We start from the raw sequence: 22,782 nt of genomic DNA, 5'->3' as shown, positions 1-22,782 counted from the left end.
CCTCTGCCTTCTCCTCTTCCTCCTCTTCTTCATCTTTCTCTCTCTCTTTCTCTCTCTTTCTCACTCACTGTCTCAAAATATATGCCTTGGGGAGCCTTGAGCTGACATGTAGGCAGTCTCTATGCTGGAGAGAGCACATGGAAAGATTAGACAGGGAAAGATGCCCAAAAGCCCTAGCCAATCTAGCCTCCAGCTGTTTTAGTCTCCCCAGCTCAGGCACCAGACATATGAGTGAGCCTTCAGATGATTCCAGCCTTCTATCTATCCCAAATGATCCCAAGGAAAACAGAGATAAGCTGCCCTGACAACTCCTAGACTGCATCCAGACTGCATACTCAAGAATCAATCAAGTTTTGGAGAGTTGTTTGTCATACAGCATCAGATAACTAGAACAACCTCATCAACTGCAGATAGACCATTGTTACCACGTTGGTGTCTATTACTATCAAATGATAAATGAATTTCTTGTTCATTCCAAAGCAAAGAAACACTTGCTCCACCAAGCAGTTTTTATAAATTATCAGTTTGAAATGTAGAACCAATTCTCTTTGACAAAGCAAGTTATCTTGGTGGGCCAGGCCACAGAAGCCTGCTCAACCCCTAATCCAACAGGATAGTCCTCCAACATGAAAAGTAATGTTTCTTCCTTTATTTTAGCTTCATAAGGATGTATTTTACCTCAAGGATGCTTTCACGCCTGGATGTGTTACCACCATAAACAATTTGATCAATTTCATACAGTAAAGGTTAAGGAGTTCAGTGAGGGAGAGATTACTATGGATTGTAGTCATTGGGGAAAGTTTCATGGAAAATTTAGAAGCTGTGTTCATTGAGCCAAAGAGGTGAAAAAATGGGTTGACAGAAAGGAAGCATAGTGGCCATCTGTGTTTTTTTCCTTCCCCAGCATCATGACGCCTAATGGTAACTACACTAAAATGTTCCGTAAGACCTTTTTACTCAGCTGGACATTTAAAGGCTCACATCTTTAATCCAAGCACTTTGGGAGGTCAAGGCGGGTAGATGGATTGAAGCCAGGAGTTTGAGACAAACCTGGCCAACGTGGCGAAACTCCATCTCTACTGAAAATATGAAAATTAGCCTGGTGTGTTGATGTGCATGTATAATCCCAGCTACACAGGAGGCTGAGGCAGGAGAATCGCTTGAACCTGGAAGGCAGAGCCTGTAGTGAGCCGAGATTGAGCCACTACACTCCAGCCTGAGCAACAGAGTAAGACTCCATCTCAAAAAAAAAAAAAAAAAAAAGTAGGTAGTAATCAAATTGGCAGACAAATTGCTTGACTCAGTTGTCCTTACTGTGACATAAAGGAGAAATAAAAAAGAAAATAATCCATAATGAGCTATGTATTTCAACATATAAATGTGTGAGCATTATTATTGTAGGCCAGCAGTCAGCAAACTTTTTCTGTAAAGGATGAGAAAGTAAATATTTTAGGCTTTGTGGGCAACATAGGATCTTTGTTGTATAGTCCTTTTTTTTTTTTTTTTTTTTTTTTACAACCCTTTAAAAATGTAAAGACCATTCTTAGCTCATGGGTTGTGCAAAAGCAGATCACAGGGTGGATTTGGGCTACAGGCCCTAGTTTGCTGATTCCTGCCCTAGGCTAGACCATATAACAAGACATCAGGGGCTGGCACCTTCTTATAATGAGTGGGTTTGCAGTTGACATGTTGAAATAAGGGCTAAATAAGTACACTTGTGTATAGCTGTGCATCAAACCACCCTGGATGCCACAGTCAGTGTGGATTCATACAGGCACGCTGGATCAAGTGCTCAGTGTCACTAGCAGTGTTGCCATCCGTGACAAAATTTCAAAGATAGCAAATAGTTCTTGAATTGGTTCCAGATGAAACAATATTCCTTCTATAATATTCCTTCTAATTTGACTGTACTTGCATTCCTGGATGATGCTGTATATATTAAAAGCATGCAAAAAGTATATTGTACTTATGTGGAAAATGGCGTCAATTTCCTGGCTTCTGTAAATGAAACCAGTGTTCACCTACAAGATCTGATTGGGTCATTTGAATGTCATGTGGGACATCACGTGGAGACACAGGAAAATTCTGACATGTGGGACCATAGGGTGCACTGTGGCAGTCTAGCCTCTCTTACCTCTACCCACCAAGGGCCAGCATTGCCCCCTTCCAATTATCATGACAACTGAAAACATCCCATTAACTTCCAGAAAGTACGCCCTAACAGCACAGGTAGAGTCAAAGGTTACACAATTTTGCATAAAAATGATTTTTAAATTGCTAGAGGTCCACCCAATGCCTTGAGAGATAATCTGCAATGGAGAAGCCCTGAGGCTTTAAGGTCACTGGCTTCTCAGTCCATCCACCTCTGTCTTGTAGGTGAAAGCATCAGTGGCAAGAACCTCTATCCTGGACTAGAATTAGTGAGGCCAAAGAATGACCCAGGACCTTGAATTACACCTGCCTGGAGCAGGGGCTCAGTAACAAAAACGTCTGTGCAAACCAACCATGGGCCTGCAGTCAAGACTGGCTACATAATTTGGGAGATCCAATGCAAGATAAAAATGCGAAGCCCACTATTCAAAAATTATTCAAAATTTCAAGACGGTGCCAGCAGAGTATTAAACCAATACAGGGCCCCTCTGAGCACCTGTCCTATGTGACTACATAGGACACATGCCCAGGAAGCCAGCCCTGCCAGCAATAAGTTTATGTTAACTGGTGTTTTCCTATCCATTCATTGGTTTTGTTTCACAGACTTGGACTTATCCTGACTTCCAAGATGAGAAAAGTGAAGCTTATGGAGTATTAATACATATGGAGACCCGGCAGGGTGGCTCACGCCTGTAATCCCAGCACTTTGGGAGGCCAAGGTGGGCGGATCACTTGAAGCCAGGAGTTTGAGACCAGCCTGACCAACATGGTGAAACCCTGCCTCTACTAAAAACACAAAAATGAGCCGGGCGTGGTGGCACATGCTCTTAATCCCAGCTACTCAGGAGGTTGAGGCAGGAGAATCACTTGAACCCAGGAGGCGGAGGTTGCAGTGAGCTGAGATTGTGCCACTGCACTCCATCCTGAGAAACAGAGCAAGACTCCATCTCAAAAATAAATAAATAAATAAATTAATTAAATTAAATTAAATTAAATACATAGGGAGACATCTAGAACAGAGGGGAAGGAAAATTGAACCAGAGATCCCAACTTGTTCCCCCATCCCTGGCTGCCATTCTGCAGCTGGGAAGGCTTCTTGCCCCTTGTCCTGCTTGCCAGGCTCAGCAGTAGCGGATGGGGATTTAAATGAAAGCAGATAGTTTGGGCCTGTGCCCCAGTAGAGAGATTGTTGGCTTAAAATAACCATGAACGTCACACACCTTGATGCTGCCTTTGCTGAGTCCCTTTTCATTAGAATGCCTACATTTAATTTCAAGAGACCTCCAGTTCTTTCAGGAAATCTCCAGTTATAACAATGGTACCTATGATTTGCAATGAGTTTTAAAACTATGGCCTGGCTAAAAAGGGAGATTTAACTAATTCTTGCCGAAAGCACTTTTGAAATTACTGGGGAAGTATTAGGACTAAGGCCAAGACAATGGCTGTCTGGCATGACTGTGGAGACCCTTGTGATTATATTGCTCCTAAAAAGACTTTGCCAAATCCCACCCCTACCGTTGCGTTGAAAGACAGAGCATGTCCACATTCAAAATGTGCTACAAAGCAAGCAGGAGAAAATAGGTAGAGGAAAAGCCTCTGTGAACTGTCCTGTTGGGGTGAAAAACTGCTGAAAAATATCCTTTACGATTCTTGGATTTCCAGAAACTGAATTGGCAGACATTGGCCAGTTTGATGGTGGAGAAACTGGACACTTCTCTATTCCTGATTGTCTTAAGCCTCCTAAGTATGTTGCAATCTATATGTATCAATAAATTGCAGTATTCGCAACAACAACAAAAAAATGCTAACAGAAATCTCAAAGTAATACACGCCAGTTCCCACCCTGCAAAAGCAACTACATTTTATTTAAAGTTTCTATACCTTAAACACACACACACACAAAGATGTGTGTATTCCAGGACGAAAACAAGAGCATAAAGCAAACAAAGCACAGATAGTAAGCAAGAGAAGTCAGGCTGAAGGGAATGGGGAGGGACAGAGAAAGGCGAGAAGAGTTACCAAGTTGTCAGCAAAAGCCCAGCATGAGTTACAACTTATGGAACAAAGAGAATACGATTGAAGCACCAGAGATATTTCATCATAATCTACATAGACCACTGAGTTTATTTGGTAGTTAAGGAGGTAATGGCTTTCTTTCAAACTCATTTTAAAAGTTCTTTTTTTTAATGGTGGCAATAAATGTTTTTTAGTGCTGGGACTATATTCACTAGAGTGGCCACATGGCCACATTCAACCCTTGCTAAAGATGCTTAATGAGGTGACGCTGGTTTCGCTAAAATATTCTGTGCTGTTTCAACAATTTCATAGTTAAAAGAACTAACTCTCAAGGTATGAAGACAATGCAGGGGAGGAAGGAGTTATTTTACCCAGTGTGTAAGGCACCCCAGGGTTTTTTTTTAAGTATGATGCCAACTCTTTCTTTCCCATGAAGTACTAAGTGGCATGGAACTTTAACTGGGGCATAAAAACAAATTAACAGAAGTAATGTATGAAATAAGCTTTTGCCGGTATCCAATTATAGCATCAAGTTATGCTTAAAAGTTGACTGATGTATTTTAACAACAAATAGCGTGGAGTTTCAGGACTATGTGTGTTACAGAGTCTCATGCATCCATCAACACTAAAATTTAAGACCAACCACTAAGATAACAAGGAATTTGCTGCTGTCTCTCTTGCTTGAGAAGACCAGGTTGCCACTCAGGAAGTGCAAAGCCAGATCAGGTTTTCTCTATTAACCAATTATCTTATGAAGAAATGCCATTGTTGAAAGTTCTTTCTCATCAAATGCCTACACCATCAAGTCAAGCAGCATTGCTAAAATCATTATAATTGTGTCTGAAACATCTCATGTTTCCGAGTCGCCACAGCTCCTGGGAGCATTTAGCAGTTGGCTTTCGAAGAAAAATAGAAAAGGAGGTATCGGGGAAAAAAAAGTGAAAATTCTATTAAAAAATTATTGTTTGGATAGTAGTTGATGACATAAATACACACACACATACATAATGTATATATGTGTGTGTGTATATGGAATATTTTAGGTTTTTATTTACTACAACGAAGTCTCCACATTAATGTTTACTATAACGCAATAGATTAAAAACAAAGATAATACATTGAGGTTGAAAAACAAAGCCAAATCTTGAAAATCAAATTGCATCCAAAATTAAACAAATATGCCCAATATTGAAGAAATGAAAGTATTGCAGGTTGATGAATAATTAAACAACGCAAAATCAAACCAATGTGGGGGAAAGGCTGCTTTAAAAAAAAAAATCAGAGACTTGAGGGCATAAATCATGATTTATAACCTATCCCAACTTTGACCTTATAGAAAGCAGGAAAGATCAAAGGTGATGCTTCATTATGTATTTATTGCTTGGCCAAACCATTTTTCATCGGTCTTCATTTTGAAAGATCTATATGGAGTATGTACAAATTCCTATACATAGAATCATTGCAGGGAAATTTTAATGTACAGAATTTACCATGAAATCTGCAGCTAATAGTACAATATGCCTAATTTGTAATTTCCTTGTCTCTTTCTAGATTTATAGCATTGCATCTTTATAGCCAAAAGATGCAAGCTGCAGTGTATCATGGGAAGATGGCTGACAGTTCAAATACAGTCACTGTAATTCTGCAGAGACCTTATTCTTTAACGCTCTAATGAGGATATCACTAAATGACAACCACTGCCACCACCATTAGCACACATATCCACACATGTGCAAGCTAGAAAATCCCATTTAGAAAGATTGCCATGTTATATCTAAAACGAAGTCAGGTATAAAAGATTTGAGGTGTGACTGCTTTTTTAATTGGGAATGCTTCAATCAAATTAGAGAATATGCTTTTCTATGCCTTTCTGTGGGGAAAAGACTAGATGACATGATTAGTTTGCATCTAACTCTGGAATATGAATCTGTTAACTAAGCACTGAAACCAGTACTGACTCCAAAGGTAGTTTTGAAATACCTAAGAGACCCCTAGTTACTTTGACTGGTGTTATAACAGTCCCAAAATCTATTTTAATGCATTTTAACATTTTTAGAAGATGGCACACCAAGTTAGCATACCTGTGTATTTGAGGAAGAAAGGAAAGAGACAGTCACTCGGAAAACATAAGCTATGTCTTGCAATGCAGGCAGGTCTAAAGAGGAGCTGGAAATTCTGAACTAGCACCAACCGGCCCGCACCATTGTGGCACAGCACCCCCAAATTACCAGGTTATTTTCCCCCATGCCTCAAAGCAGTCACAGCCCATGGGCAGATCATCTCTGGTTATGAACATCTTCATCAGTTTACCTAGTAGGAAAATGTTGGTACAGTAAAATTTTCCTAAATGATGCTCATTAGAAGAGATGTTAATGAGTATTGTGTGTTCCAAGGTCCAATTAGGTTAGTAAATTCCGAGTTAAACAAAGCTCAACAAGGTTTATTATCTTAGGACTTTTTGGATCCTCTAATACACCCTATGCTGTGGCTCCCTGGAGGGAGATAATCTGATAATCTCCTGTAGCTTTCTCCAGGTAGATGCAACCACAGGTATTTTTGTTTACCTCTTCTTTGCAGAATGTCTCACATGACTGGAGTTCTCAGGAAAACACCCTGGGGAATGACAGAATGATGGAGAGTCATTGGATCTACAAAGACTAGGATACAGCTCCCAACACTTTCCAGCCATGTGCACCCTTGAGCAAGTGACTCTCCCAGAACCTGAATCAACCCAGGTGTGAAATGGGCTATCTGGTGAGGGTGAACAGTGACCATAATCAGCTCCTCTGGAAGTAGGTTTTGTTGATATTGAATCAGATTCCTTCTGCTGCATGTAGCAAGCCAATCACTATGACGACAGGTTGGGGGTTTTTTATTGTTGCTGTTTTTTGTTTTTTGTTTTGTTTTTTTTGTTTTGTTTTGTTTTTGAGACGGAGTCTTGCTCTGTCACCAGGCTGGAGTGCAGTGGTGCAATCTCGGCTCACTGCAACCTCTGCCTCCCAGGTTCGAGCGATTCTCCTGCCTTGGCCTTCTGAGTAGCTGGGACTACAGGTGCCCACCACCACACCCGGATAATTTTTGTATTTTTAGTAAAGACGGGGTTTCACCATGTTGGCCAGGATGGTCTCGATCTCTTGACCTCATGATCTGCCCGCTTCGGCCTTCCAAAGTGCTGGGATTACAGGCGTGAGCCACCGTGCCCGGCCGACAACAGTTTTTACAAAAGAGAAAGAGCTGATTCACGAGGCAGCCAAGAGAGAAGGTGGGAAAGCAGGTGTCAAATCTGCCTCCCTGAAGATGGGGTTTTAGGGATATTTATGGGATAGAGGAGCAAGGCAGGCCGAGGTGTGGGAAAGAAGATTGGGCGTAAGAGTGAGGTACTGGGTGATCTGCACAAGGGTAGTCGAGATTCATGGATCTTTGTAGAACACATGTTCAGAAATCAGCAGATTAGCATGATCTTAGGGAGGAGTTTTCAGCTTTCTGATGTCAAAAAATCACCTCGCAGCCAACTGTGCAGGGCCTAGTTGAAGGACTGTGGTTTCAACCAGCTTGAACTGGGTAAGAGCTGTCCCTTAGTTCCTAAAAAACAACTTTAAGCAACTGTTACCATGGTGACCTGTCAGCGATGTTCTCTATAAGGAACTAGTGGATTGCTTAGCGACGTGATATTTAACTATATAGGTTTCAAGACGAACTAGAGGTAGGCAATTAAAAGCAAGCAAGGCAAGTTCCATTTGGCAGCTTCATCGGGTCAGCCCTCAGCTTCATGATGGCACAGTGGTTGCTATCCGAGGCCTTGGGGTCCGACCCACCTGAATTAAAACCCAGCTGTCTTTAGCCCAGGAGGTGGAGGTTGCAGTGAGCTGAGATTCCACCACTGCACTCCAGCCTGGGCAACAGAGTAAGACTCCTTCCAAAAGTAAAAATAAAAAATAAAAATAAAACTCAGCTATGCTACTTTTCCAGCTGTGTGACCTTTTGCGTTGCAGCTCCTCGGGCCACAGATGAGTCGGTTCATCTATAAACCAACTTAAATGAGATGATGTTCTTAGCCAAGTGTCAATAAACAGCAGTTACTCTCAGACCCTTCCCGGAGAGACCAGAATAATAACTAACAAGGAGTCATCTTTCATGGAGCATGTGGCGAGTACTTGTCCCCTGATGGCTGCTCAGCTCCCATGTCAGTGGCCCTTCCCAACAGTGGCCAGATTCCCTCCAGGGAATCCCCTCTTTATGTGTAGTCTTAGTGGGATGGTTATTACAGACACTTGTGCCCATTATGGAATCCGAATCACAAAACTCCCTCTTCCCATATCCGTGTCCACTGGTACAGACAGACGGGGCCATGTGACTCAAGCTCAGCCTCTAGGATTCTCTCTGCTGGGTCTCTGAGTTTTGGGGGTCACCATGCTGGTAGATGAGGTTAGAGTCAGCCATGTGGGGGTAGCAGGAGCATCCCTATTCCCAGGGGGCTGCCAGGCTTTCCACCTACTCCCAAGTCCACAGCTCTAGTATCCAGTTTATTTACTAAGCCCCCTAAATCCATCCAATCAATTAATCTTCTAAACATGAACAATATTTGTTACCAATAGCACACAGAGCAGCAGAGACATAAGTCCGGAATAATTTAGGTCTGGTCCTTGATGGAATCCAAGGAGGTACATTGCAAGGAGGAGGATGAGAAAACAGGAATGGACATTCCTGGAAGTGAAGAATAAACTGAACAGCTGCCTCGTGTATGGTTCTCACTGGGGTGTGTCCTTCATGATCCCACCTGAAAACCAGAAACTTCTCTATATTTGAAATAGGGAATTTAAAGCAGGGAACTGGCCACCCAATGGAGAAAAGAGTTGAGATGCCACCAGGGGCCAGTGAGGCAGTCCAGAGATTAGCAACAACAGGACACCATCACAGCCTGGAGGTTAAAGAAACAGGTGGGGGGTGGGGCACGGTGGCTCACGCCTGTAATCCCAGCACTTTGGGAAGCCAAGGCAGGTGGATCACAAGGTCAGGAGATTGAGACCATTCTGGCTAACATAGAGAAACCCCATCTCTACTAAAAATACAAAAAATTAGCCGGGCGTGGTGGCAGGTGCCTGTAGTCCCAGCTACTCGGAAGGCTAAGGCAGGAGAATGGCCTGAACCCAGGAGGCGGAACTTGCAGTGAGCCGAGATCATGCCACTGCACCCCAGCCTGGCGACAGAGAGACTCTGTCTCAAAAAAAAAGAAAAGAAAAGAATCAGGTGGGAGCTAAATGATGAGAACACACGGACACATAGAGGGAAACAACACACACTGGGGCCTTTCATAAGGTGGGAAGTGGGAGGAGGGAGAGACTCAAGAAAAATAACCAATAGGTAACAGGCTTAATACCTGAATGAGGAAATAATCTGTACAACAAGCCACCATGACACAAGTTTACATATGTCACAAACCAGGACTTGTACTCCTGAACTTAAAAGTTAAAAAATAATTAAAATCCCAAGAAAGTTAGCTACAGTTCTTTGTCAACCATCTTAACTCTAAGTTAGTAGAAATAATCTAGTTGTATGGGAATAGTCCACACTGTGGACTACTTGGAGGGGGAGAGGAAGAGAGGGGTGGGTTGAAAAACTACCTCTTTGGTACTATGCTCGCGACCTGGGTGCAATATACCCATGTAACAAACCCACACATGTACCCTCTGTATCTAAAATTAAAGTTAAAAAGTGTTTTTAAAATTTCCTGGCTGGGCACGGTGGCTCACGCCTGTAATCCCAGCACTTTGGGAGAGCGAGGCAGGTGGATCCCCTGAGGTCAGGAATTCAAGACCAGCCTGGCCAACAAGGTGAAACCCCATCTCTACTAAAAATACAAAATTAGCCAGCCATGGTGGCACGCACCGGTAGTCCCAGCTACTTGGGAGGCTGAGGCAGAAGAATCACTGGGACTCACTGAGGCGGAGCTTGCAGTGAGCAGAGATCATACCACTGCACTCCAGCCTGGGCAACAGAACGAGACTCCATCTAAAAAAAAAAAAAAAATTCTGAAAAAGAAATGGAAGGAGTGTGATATGGTTTGAATGTTTGCCATCTCCAAATCTCCTGTTGAAATGTGATTCCCAATGCTGGAGGTGGGACCTGGTAGAAGGCATTTGGGTCATGGGGGCAGATCCCTCGTGATTCGTTTGGTGCCCTCCCCATAGTGATAAATTCACATGAGGTTTGGTTGTTGGAAAAGAACCTGGGATATCCCCTCTCTTGCTGCACCTCTCACCATGTGATGCACCAGCTCCCCCTTCACCTCCTGCCATTACTGGAAGCCTCCTAGGCCCTCACCAGAAGCAGATGCCAGCACCATGCTTCTTATACAGGCTGCAGAACGGTGAGTCAAATCAACCTATTTTCTTTATAAAGTATACCCGGTCTCAGGTGTTCTTTTATAGCAACACAAAATGAACTAACTCGGGGTGGCTTTATCTGAGCCCTGGGTCTGGGGCCACCAGCATAAGCTAGAACCATCACATGCCTTCAGGCATGCAATGGAGACACAGCTGCTGCCAGAAACACTGCCCAAGCAAAAAGGTAGGGCTAGTGGGGAAGATTCCCTTGTTTATTCCTGCCTCCTAGCCTCTAACCTCCCACCCCTGCATCCCATTGGCCCAACCCAGACAGGTGATAAAGGAACCTGAGAAACGCAGCCTGAGAGGGTCATTCCCCTCTTCTTTGAGAACAGTAGTAGAGTGACAAAGAATGGAGCAGAGGCAAATAAGCCCAGCACTGGCAAACAACCCCTCACACAAGAAGTATGTGATGCCTAATAGGCTTTGGTTTGTATTATTCAGGGTTCCTTGGGAACCTCCTGGCCTAATCACGTTTCATCTTTCATGTGAAACAAAGTGCTTTCAGTCACCTACCTCCTACTCCCCAAATCCCATTTGTTTCTGCCTAAAAAAAACTGCAAGAAACATTTTATTTGCCTCTCTTCCAGATGTTCTGTGGACTTATTAGTCTCAGAGGCTCCCAGTGCTCCTAATTTCAGTAAGGATTCTATCCCACACTGAACATGGAACACACTTGCTGTATTTATTGTTTCTATGGTAAAAAATAAAATCTCTAAGAAGTGAGCACTAGCAAAATAAGGATGAATGCCTGGGTCTTTTTGGTCTCATCACACAAAGGATATATTTTATAGGGGCTGTCTTCGTATGTAATTAGGATTCCCTCAACCAAATTTAATACTAATTTTTCCTCCAGGGGAATTTCTGATGAGATTGTCCAGCAAAGGGGCCATCTCCTAATGGGATTAGCTGATCAAGATTGTCTCCTGATACATGGTACCATTCAGCAGCCATTTTAGAAAAAAATTGCAACTGGGGGAGGGGGAATAAGCACAGCTGATGGAAAAAAAAAAAAAAAAAAAAAGCAAAACCCAAAGCAACTTGCTGGCATGGCTCGAAGAGCTGGGTTGGCACTATTTCTGCCTCAGGTAGCAAGGGGGAGGGCTGGTATATTGAAGCACCTTGGTAAAGGGATCCAATCTTGATACCTACAATTTACCTTTGCTCTGTACTAGAGTCATAAGAAATTCTGACCACAGTGAGACACCTGGGGGCCGGGAGCGAGCATGACAGTGAATGAGACAAATTCACCCCCTCTGGTGGGCGACTTACAGCTCCTGTTTTCATGGGGGTAGAGCAGTGGGCTCATACACTCAGACTGGACTACATCCTCAAACAGACTGCGTTTCCAAAGAATCCTAACCCTGGCCCAGATTCTGTTCTTGAGGACCTCTCATTGGAGAAAAGTGGTGGGAAAAGAGAGTCTTGAAATGGCCTAGAAATAGCTCAAAACATCTGAAGCCAAAGCAATCCTTTCAATAGAGATTACCGAGGGCCCAGCAGGGTGTATGATCCTGGAAATAAAAAACAGAAAATAAAAAACGACAATAAAACTACAGAACCTAGGAGTTGGTCTCCTTTTTATAATCACCATGCACTGGCAATTCTAAAGAATGTTAATGAAAAAAGTATCCCTAAAACAAAAACAACAAAAAACTTTCATTGGTCTAAGTCTAAACAATTGTGGTTACTCTGTTTGGTTTCAATAATACAAATGTGTAAGGTTCAAATTAGCATGGCTTTCCTATTTATCCTTTAATAAACATCATATTCTACATGAAAGTAAATTCTGAGAATGTATTATCATCATCTCTGAACACACAGAGACTCAACTGTTCGTGTTGGTATCAAAAGTAAGTTCCCAAGCCAGGTACAGTGGCTCATGGCTGTAATCCCATCATTTTGGGAGGCCAAGGTGGGCGGATCAATTGAGGTCAGGAGTTCAAGACCAGCCTGGACACTATGGCGAGACCCAGTCTCTACTAAATATACAAAAATTAGCCAGGCATGGTGGCGCACACCTGTATTCCAGCTATTCATGAAGCTGAGGCACAAGAATCGCTTGAACCTGGGGGATGGAGGTTGCAGTAAGCCAAGATCGCGCCGCTGCATTCCAGCTGGGTGAAACAGCAAGACCCTGTCCCCCCCCCAAAAAAAGTTCCCAATAGTGTGAGCTTACTGTGGTCACAGTTCCTATTTCCAATCCTCAGAGGACAACATACTTCTGTGTTTACCCAGAAGCTCCAGAATAAAGACAAAGACAACACAGTGGTTCTAAAGACCAAGAAACAGAATTCGAGTTCATTCAATTGTGTCATTCAGCATGACCACTTGGAGTGTTTGTGTTTAAATTTTTTCAAGTGCAAAGACATTTGAAATCCCCTAAAACCCATCCTGAATAAACAAAGACATGGGCAATGTTGTGAATTCTAGAACGTGTGGTGAAACAATATTTTTATGAATCATTGTCAAATTTAGCCTTATATTTAAGACTTTTCCCAAGTATTTGTGTATCTGTTGCTGTGTGTGAAAGAAATGTTTTAAAATTAAAATTAATAACTGTTCTGTGACCAATCATGAGCAAAGATAGTTTGACAAAACTGGCTATACCATCTACTAAACCTGCATATGTGAAGATCCACTTTTTGGAAGTACTTGACAGATTTGCAGAAGCTTTAAAAAGAAAAACTGTATCTATTACTGCAAAAGAATATCCGCATAAAGATTCTCCCCATTTAAAAAAAAACACATTAATATAATCAAGCTTTAGTTCATTACTTTTTTCCATTTTGGTGCAGTAACATTTATCTTTATTTTTTAATAGCATGACCATACATAAAGTTGATAAAAGAAAATTTAGACTGAATATCCTTTTTGTCCATTTCTATCCTTTGTCTCATTTCGTAATTGTTCCTGAAAATAATTTTGTTGTATAGAGAAGGGAGGGGTCAAATATAGGAGGTCTCTCCTGCAGGTAAATCTTTATTGAAGAGGAAAATCATCTTGTTTATTCCCCCCTCATGATCAGCCTCCAAACAATGAAAACAAGAGGTGAAATTCTTGATTTTATTTTCCTCAAGAAATTCTCTCCTAAATTTGACTAAAATTAAATTTGAGTCTGACAGGTTTTGTTGTTTGTTTGGTGGTTTGGGGGTTTTTTTGTTTTTTTGGCTTTTTGGTTTTTTTGAGATGGAGTCTCACTCTGTCGCCCAGGCTAGCGTGCAGTGGCGCGATCTCAGCTCACTGCAACCTCTTCCTCCCGGGTTCAAGCAATTCTCCTGCCTCAGCCTCCCGAGTAGCTGGGATTACAGGCATCCACTGCCACACCCAGCTGATTTTTTGTATTTTCTTAGTAGAGATGAGGTTTCACCATCTTGGCCAGGCTGGTCTTGAACTCCTGACCTCGTGATCCATCCTCCACAGCCTCCCAAAGTGCTGGGATTACAGGTGTGAGCCACCATGTCCCCACGCCCAGCCAGGGTCTGACAGGTTTTAAGGGTCACTTAGTAGAGCTTACACTGGGATGCCATTGGTCACCACCTCCTCTCTTCTAGGATGGACTTCCCAGACTCCAAGCCAGATTTCCACCTTCCCTTTGCCTAAAGATTTATTCTCTTTCTATATGAGAAATACAGCAGGTCCCATTTCACCAGCTCTCATCCCAAGTCCAGTCCAACCCCAGACAAATGGAGTATTTTCACAATCTACACCATCTTATCTGCTTCCTGGCTCAGTCAGACAACAGTTCCTAAGTAAGACTGCTTGTGATTGTAACAAGAAGCCCTTCACTGTCTGAATCCTCCAAGGGCTTTGTTCAAGATGCCAAATTAGAGCCGTAGGCATCACTGAACATAGACAAAGCCTCCGGGGTGGACCTAAAGTCTGGGATGCCTTGAGCGTGAGAGACTGGGTTGGTAGGACCTTGAGAATAACTCCGTTAGAACTTGGACCTCTTGAGATTCCATGGGAGTCTTTTCATTGCACTGAAACTCCTGGCAGAATAAACCTTTTCTGTTCTATGGGGTCACTCAACTGGCAGATATCTTAATGCCATTTTCTAAAGCTCCTTCAATTTTGGGGAGGACATTTTGTTAATTCACTGACTTTAGCATCCAGGAGACCAGGGGTGGAATCCCAGCTCTGCCACAGTAAGGCAAATTCCTTAACGCTATGAGCCTCAGTGTCTCACCTGTTAAATCATGATGCCCCCATTGACCTCAGAAAGAGATGCAAGGATTATGTGAGTAAATATATTTACTCACCCCAGCACCTGGCACGCTGAAAGTGTTCCATAACTGGCGGATATATGCCACTGCTATTATTCGAACAAAAAATGCCGCCAAAAGAAGATAGATGGACTGCATAGGATAAAGATTACTCATGTGACAAAGGATGTCAAATAAATGTCATTTAACTAAAAGAAAACATGTGGTGGCTATTGGCATGGCAAATATCAAATTACAGCAGTCACAACAGAGAGAAAAATCCACATCACTAGTGTGTCACGTGGGTATTGATGGATGAGAGTCCCATGGGAAGGGTTGTTTTCATCCATACAGGGCCAGCTGAGAAAAGATGTGAGGAGGAGAAGCAGGAGAAGCAGGAAGAAAGAGAAGCAAAAAGAAGAGGAGAGGGAGAGGGAAGGAGGAGGAAGAAGGAGGGGGAGAAGGAAAAAGAGGAAGGAGGAGGAGGGGCGGGTAGGAAACAGAAGAAAAAAGGGGGAGGGAAGAGAGAGGGAGAGAGAAGAGGGGGAGGAGATGATTTATTATACTAGTCCCAAATTGGATCTCATAAAACTTCCAAAAGGATGAGGAGAGAGAACCAAGTTGGAAAGGAGTCAGCAACAGAATTGTTATAAGGCCTTGGGGGCATCTCTAAGAACTCCACAGTTCTTTCTCCTCTTAAGAGGTACTCCAAAAGAAAGGCAAAGTGTGGCTAAATAGATCAGATGTTGTCAAAAACGTTCTAACGGAGTGATGTAAGCTCTTGAACAAAATCTAAGTTTGGAAAATTAAGAGTCAACTGTGCCAAAATATTAACTGAATTATCTGAGGGAAGTAGAACTGAACGATGTTCATTTTCTCCTTTGTACTTTCTTGATCTTTTAAGAATTCAAAATGCGTTACTTTTTGAATCAAAATTTTTGATTTTTGATCTTATGAGGTCAATTATGAGGTGGGAAAAATAGGACAACTTCATAAATTCTGGAATTGAAGTAGAAAAAGAAAATGTTCTGGTTTTGCAATCAGTTCGTTTGAAAATAAATGAGGCACTATAGAACATTGAGAATTTTTAAATGGGGGTAGGGTACAGAGGCAAGCAAAGTACAGGCAAAGGAAATGCTTTATGCTATTGGAAATAGATGCTAAATCCCAATTAAATCTTTAAACTTTATCTTTAATCAAATGTCATTGTAAACACAGGCCCCAAATCTTACAAGAAAAAGCCTACAAAATAAGTTTTTGGAGCTGGGAACACAATCTTTCTTCAAATATAGACCCTAGAGTCTTTAGGCCCCCTACCTCAATTCAAGCCAGACCTATGAAAAAGGTAGAGATACAGTTAGGTACTCAATGTATGAGTCACTTTTTGCAAACAGTTATCATTCCATTTCTAGAATGATCTCTGGGATACTATAATATAAAGTCTCTGAACACACTGGATGGCCAAGAAGAGGGAAAAACATGCTTCTACACATAAGCAGACTTTCATATTCCAGATTTGGGCCCACCTGACTAGGGGGTGGGAAAAATTAAGTACTTTTATATAGTAGAAAAACAATAAAAAGAAAAGAAGAGGAGTAATGCCAAGGGGAATATTTAATCTACCAAAACAAACCAGTGTTTTCAAAATGTGTTTCCATATGTGTGGTAGTCACCAAAAATCCCTGGACTCTACCCAAAACTACTGAATCACTATCAAAGAGCAGAGCCCCCAAATCTGCATTTTACCTCATTTTCAGAACGTTTTTGGACACACTCTAGTTTGAAAATCTCTGCTTAGGAAATTATTAAGAGTGAGATATTTCAGTAACTCTTGCAAGATCTACTAAACAGCTCTTCATTTTCTTATGTGAAGTAGTGAAACTACTACCTTTCTGAGACTATTTTGTGATTGGCCTTTTGCTAACCAGACATGGGCCAATATGAATGAGCAAGAAGTGAGTTTCTAAAACCAAGTCAATTCCTTAAAATCATACACACATCTTAAGAATCTTCAGTACTCCTGGTATACTGCGGCTACTTGCCTAGAGCCATATATTCCTCTCTGGGTATCTTCCTAAATTCAAGAACCTTTTATGATGAGGAATTAAAGGTCTCCAGTGAACAGAGAGAAATTAATTAGCACCCACCAAATGAACAACTATTTCATTCCCTGCATGAATTTATATTTTGCTTTTGTCACAGCCCGAAAAACACAGAGAAAATCTCTGTAAGAATTAGTTATGCTCTATGGTTTCTGGTGGAGCTGCAGAGACTCCCCCTTGGGCTGTTATTTGCAGTATTTACATTTTTTTTTTAACTGAATTATCAAGTGAAAATCCAATTGTTCCTAATGGTGTTCACTCTGTGTGTTTCCCATTCTCATCTATGAAAAAGGGTTTATTATCCATTTGTAGTAATTAAGACACTGATATTATATAGATCCATAAAAATCCTTCATTAAGCCAGTAAAGAGCTTTTCATCAAAATCACGGTAGCTAAATATTTATTTAAAAATAAAAACCAATTAAAATGAAGGGCCCCCCATAAAAAACAAAAAATTGCTATGAGACTATTTTGAAAGTTGTTGTGGGTATCCAGAGCAATTTCAAAGCATGTAACTATATTTTCTTACAAAGTAGGAAACAACCCTAACTGGCAATCCATCATGGCTGGCTATAAAGAAATGAAGTAATTAACCATAAGGAAATAATTCAGCAAGATGCTAACAGTTTAATAACATTTAAGTATTTGCATTTAAGCATTATTGTTTTTAAATGGTTTCATAATTGTTTTAGATTTGCAAAAGGTGCTAACACTTGAACAAAATAAAAAGCAACACAAGATTTTGTGATTGATATGGTCAGTTGAATGCATTATTAGATAGAGGAATAAGGTTTGTATTGTCCTCATGGAATTTGGAATACAGCCCTCGGCAAAGCGGGTCTGTACAGAGAAAACTCCTCAGCCTTTAGAAGCTTACACACCTCCCCAGCCAGGGGAAAAAGGAGGAAACTCAACAAATCTTTCTCATGCAGAGAAAAACCTCATGTTGCTATCTTCTTTCCTATTACAAGGGAAGTTCATCTAGAAAGCCATAGCTGAGAAAGGAAAACATGTTGATTGGAATACGTAAGAACCCCCTGCTGTGTACCGCTTGGGGATAAAGATTTTATTAGAAAGAGCTTTCTTTATCTTTGAGGCATTAAAAAAAATTACAACCAAGAAGAAAGCTCTATTTGCCCATTATCAAAACCTTCTGTCCACAGTGGAAGCTTTCTGCATTTCCATCACCAACCATGGGGAGAAACTAGGGGCTACTCCCGTTTTCCATCAAACACCAGAACAGTGTTTTTCTCACAGGACTCCAAGGATAGATTCTTAAGTTTCTGTGAGTCTTCCATATTTTATTTAAATATCCTGCCTTAATTTTTATGATAGCTTAAAAAATATCTGAAGGACTAAGTATTGCCATAGGGCCATAGGACCCCATGTCCTTTGCAATTGCATTTATGAACATATTGGCACCAATGAACATAGCTTCAATTGATATGGGTTAATGAGAAAAATAATAATGGTAGACTTTAGATAAAGTCTAAATTGGTGCAAAGTAAAAGCCAACAAAATCCTGCTGCATGCCCTAGGAACAACCATTTTATACTTTTCTGGTAGCTTTTGTAGAGAGACATACTAAGAGAAGTGAGTTATCCTCCAGCATACGGAGTTTAGATACAACAAAATGAAAAACAACCAGCACCAAAGCAGTCAGGGCCACACTTGTATTGTGAGCAGTGATTTAATTTCAGCAAAATAACTCCATCCTTAACTTTCAGTTAACATTGTAACTTTGAATTTCAGTGGTTCTTATTTATATGCAGTTTGTAAACATGTGTTGATTTTATGGTTGTGATGTGATAGCAGATGTGAGTGAACATCTAAAGTGGGGCTTCCCAACCTCAGCATCACCATTTGGGCTGGATAACTGTCTGTTGTAGGGGACTGTTCTGTGCATTGCAGGATTTAGTAGCATCCCTGCCCTCTACCCACTAGATGCCAGTAGCAAACATCCCCAAACCACCTCCAGTTGTGACCATCAACAGGGTCTCTACATGAATAGACACTTCACAAAAGACAACATACATGTGGCCAACAAGCACATGAAAAAATGTTCAACATCACTAATCATTAAAGAAACACAAATCAAAACTGCAATGAGATACTAGCTCACACCAGTCAGAATGATTAGTATTAAAAAGTCAAAAAAATAATAGATGCTGGCAAGGTTTTGGAAAAAAAGGAATGTTTATACACTACTGGTAGGAATGTAAGTTAGTTCAGCCACTGTGGAAAGCAGTTTTGTGATTTCTCAAAGAACTCAAAGCAGAATTACCATTCCACCCCAGCAATCCCAGTATTGGTTGTATATCAAAAGGACTATAAATCATTCCACCATAAAGACAATTGCACTCATATGATCATTGCAGCAGTGTCCAAAATAGCAAAGATACGGAATCAACTTAGGTGCCTATCAATAGTAGGCTAGATAAAGAAAATGTGGTACATATACACCATGGAACACCATGCAGCCATAAAAAAGAACAAGATTATGCCCTTTGCAGCAACATAGGTGGAGCTGGAAGTCATTATACTAAGTGAACTAACAGGAATAGAAAACAAAATACCACATGTTCTCTCTTATAAGTGGGAGCTAAACAGTGAGCACATATGGACACAAAGAAGGGAACAGCAGACACCAGGGCTTGCTTGAGAGTGAAGGGTGGAAGGAGGGAGAGGACTGAAAAACAACCTATTGTATAATATTCTTATTACCTAAGTGATAAAATGATCTGTGTACCAAACCCATCCAACATGCAGTTTACCTGCCCATGTACCCCTGAACCTAAAATAAAATTTAAAACAAACAAAACAAAACAGTGTCTCTAGACATTACTAAATGTTTCCTGGGGGATAAAATCACCCCCAGTTTAAAACCACTGACCTAAAATATGGGTTGGGGTCCAGGCAGGAAAGAGATACATACTCAGGTTAAGTAATTTAAGGAGAATTTTAAATAGATACTAGTTATAATAAAAGTGTAAGGAGGGTGAAAGGAAAGACAATTACCAAAGTCCTAAAGGGGCAAAATAAGGATGAAGCATGTTGGGGGTTGAGGGAGACACAGAGAGGGAAGGAGGAGAAGGGGGGTGCAGAGATGGAGATGGGGCACAGATTCTATAGAGAGGACATCCTGTTAGAAGCTGAGACCTATAGGTAAAGGGTAAAGTGGAAAATTAATGCCCTGACTTCACAGTCTGGGCTCCCCATGAGCTGAACCCAATCAGATGCCAAAAGACAAGGGAGCCCACTGATAAGGTTCAGACAGGTCAGCCTCCCAGGACATAGAGCAGAGTGGAAGGAGGGAACATAGCATAGGTTAGAGGGACAAAGAGAAAATATCCACCACACCTAGTTCTCCAATTCTGAGAATTTAAGAAATGATAAAAATGGTAGGGAGCCGAGGCCCGGAAGTCCAACACTGGTCGGTGGGTGCATGCCCAGCACACACTCCCCGGAGCTGAACCAGGGCGAGTAGAGAACTGTCAAATACTATAGCCATGTGAAGTTGAACATGGCAGAAGAAGAGGACTAATGTCTGATTCCTTCATTAATGTCCAAGAGGATATCAGACCAGGCTTGCAAATGCTAAGGCAAATCTGAGAAGCCCATTGAAAAGAAGAAAAGCAACAGGAAGCTAATTTGAAACTCAGGCAGAAGAGTTTAAAAGAAGAACAAGAAAGACGTGACAATGGGTTGCAGAATGCACTAGGCTGTGAAAACAAAGGGTTTGCCTTGCTCCAAAAGATGGGCTATAAAAGTGGTCAGGCACTTGGTGAGAGTGGGAGTGGTATTGTTGAACTGATTCCTCTCAGTATCAAAACAGGGAAAAGTGGCATTTGGTCATGAGGCATCATTAAAACGGAAAGCAGAGGAAAAATTAGAAAGCTACAGAAAAAAGATTCACATGAATAACCAAGCTGAAGAAAAAGCTGCAGAACAGTTTCGAATGCAACTTAAAAATAGGCAAGATGAAATGAAGCTAGAAGGAGATCTCAGAAGAAACCAGTGAGTCTGTCAACAATTGGACACCCAGAAAAATATTCAGGTTCCCAGGGAAGCACGGTTGTTTGAGGCTTGAAGAAGAGGCTTGAAGAAGATAAAGAAGAAAAAGAATGGGATGAAGATGAGTATAAGAGTGAAGATTTAAGTGTACTGGAAAAATTACAAATATTGACTAGTTATTTAAGAGAAGAACTTCTGTATTGTATTTGCTTTGGAACAGTCTACAAAGATAACGAAGACCCCTCTCCAGATTGTCCAGGACTAACTTCTGCAGGTCATGACTAAGATTATTCCCAATAAACTGGAAAATTGAAAAACGTTATTATTTCTTAGGGACAGACAATTCAGTAGTTAGAAATCCCAAATTTTTTATGCCAGTAAAGAAAGAGGGATTTTATATAATGTTTTGTTCTTTTTATTCTTTAGAATATGAGAGTTCACTGACTTGAAAAAATAATGTAATACCATTTCAGAACACAAGTATCATAGAGATGGACAGTTACCGTTTATTGCTGTATTGTGATAGGTGAGGGGTTTAAGGACACCAACAGGTAACTCTCTTGTTCCCCTCTTCACTTTGGAACAAGTTGAGAAATAGGAAATGGGAGTCAGAGGAAGAGAAAAATATCCACTTTATCAGTGAACAAGCTGAAATAGAGAAGGCTGCATTTTTCTCCAATCAGACACTAATATTTCTCCCTGATTGGAAAGAACTGTGAGCCTCTGCCTTGTTGGGGCAGAGCCCATCTTTGCATCCTGAGACCTTTCAAGGTCCACCAAGGGCTGGACCACACATGCTCAGTTCCTTCTTGTATCACCCATAGGATGAGACAGTTCTCTGTTGGGAAGGAATTAATGAGGGTTCAGGGAGCTTTTTCCTACACTTCTCGCTTTGAAGGAGCAAGGAGAATTTCCCTTCCCTCCATCCAAGCATGAAGAGGAGGGGAAACGTATTCCCCTCAATAAGACTGATGTCAGAGGCAATGTTCCACCAGTACTACTAAATTCTAATCCATTTTACAGACAAAATAACCGTGATAATTTCTGGTAAAATCATGAGTTTTCATGACAATGTCTATATCCATTAAATGTGATCTGTTGGAAGTTTTGGCTATAGAAACTTAAGAATTGTGAGGAAATTCAAATATCATGTGATCCAAGTACTTACTGAAACCCCTTGATAGCATTCCCAGCGAGTGATAATTCAACCTTTGCTTTTATTCTTCCAGCCACAGAGAGCTCACTGCTTTAAAACCATTCCAGGCAGGGCGCACTGGCTCACACCTACAATCCCAGCACTTTTGGAGGCAGAGGTGGGCGAATCACGAGGTCAAGGGATCAAGACCATCCAGGCCAACATGATGAAACCCCATCTCTACTAAAAATACAAAAATTAGCTGGGCATGGTGGCTCACGCCTGTAGTCCCAGCTACTCTGGAGGCTGAGGCAGGAGAATCACTTGAACCGGGTAGGCGGAGGTTGCAGTGAGCCAAAATCGTGCCACTGCACTCCTGCCTAGCGACAGAGCAAGACTCCATCTCAGAAAAAACAAAAACAAAAACAAAACAACAAAAAAACCCCATTCTTACTTGGTAGCTCTAAATTATTTTCATTGTCTTCTCTTAAACTGGAATCTGCTTGCCTGTAATTTTACTGAATACAGCTAAGGACATACCGTGTGGCATACTATGAGAGGGTTCCGTCCAGGGTGAGGCATCAAAATCATGAATCTTTTTAAAAGTTCATATGCTCAGGTATCTCTCCTCATGATTGATGTTGACTTATCTAGTCTAAGGCGGTTCCTGGATATCTATATCTATATTTATTTTGAAGTCCCAAGAATGAATGACAAGCACCTGAGGATAAGAACTAGCGCTGAGATTAAGTATGGTGTGCCACTGTTCTTTGGG

General features: G+C 41.4%; 1 pseudogene; it reads left to right on the top strand.

The window, feature by feature from the left end:
* Positions 1 to 20,366: 20,366 nt before the first annotated feature.
* On the top strand, positions 20,367 to 21,157 carry LOC100431062 (G patch domain-containing protein 11 pseudogene; annotated as a pseudogene).
* Positions 21,158 to 22,782: the final 1,625 nt, after the last annotated feature.

The sequence above is a fragment of the Macaca mulatta genome, chromosome 2 (assembly GCF_049350105.2).
Source record: "Macaca mulatta isolate MMU2019108-1 chromosome 2, T2T-MMU8v2.0, whole genome shotgun sequence".
Lineage (NCBI taxonomy): Eukaryota > Metazoa > Chordata > Mammalia > Primates > Cercopithecidae > Macaca > Macaca mulatta.
The sequence above is the reverse complement of the archived record's forward strand: the minus strand, read 5'-3'. Positions and strand labels throughout refer to the sequence as shown.